The following is a 643-nucleotide window of genomic DNA, read 5'->3' on the forward strand; positions in this document are numbered from 1 at the left end:
AAAACGAACAAAAGCATCGGCAAGCAAGATTAAATGGACGACTAGCAGGGAATGAACACGACTGGACACGCATCAATGAACAAGACTGATCCAAAAAAAGATAAAAACCTTAGAAAGGAAGTCAATGAATGACAATGAGCACGCCCACTTGGCCGGTCCATACGCGTGCGCTTGTTGTGGCGCTTCAGGCGAGTCGGAAGCTACTTTCGCGTGAAGCAAGACATAGCTCTCGCGATATAATTTGTGTGCTTTTGCCAAGGCGACTTTATCAGTTGAACCGGTTTTCAGATTCCTTTATTATCCGATGTCCTTTTTTATATGATGACCCTATCTAGCATGTGTTTTTCAGAGTCTGACATGTGCGATAACTAACACATTTCTTCGTCCTTATCTGATCCACATGTGGCGCCATCGGGGATCGAGGTGAACAGGGGGACCGCCGAAGCCGGATCTGGGCGCACAATGCCGCTGTCGGAGGGTCGTAGGGTGGCCCGATCTACATGTGGCACTATCGTGGAAGGTATTGGAGATGCACTATCACACCTTCGGTGCCACTGGGGAAGGAGAGGGGGGAGGAGAGGCGCCTAGTGAGGCTTTGTGGGGAAAGAGAAAGTTGGTTCACAAGCGATGTAGCTGCAACACT

The sequence above is a fragment of the Triticum aestivum genome, chromosome 2A, assembly GCF_018294505.1.
Source record: "Triticum aestivum cultivar Chinese Spring chromosome 2A, IWGSC CS RefSeq v2.1, whole genome shotgun sequence".
Classification (NCBI taxonomy): domain Eukaryota; kingdom Viridiplantae; phylum Streptophyta; class Magnoliopsida; order Poales; family Poaceae; genus Triticum; species Triticum aestivum.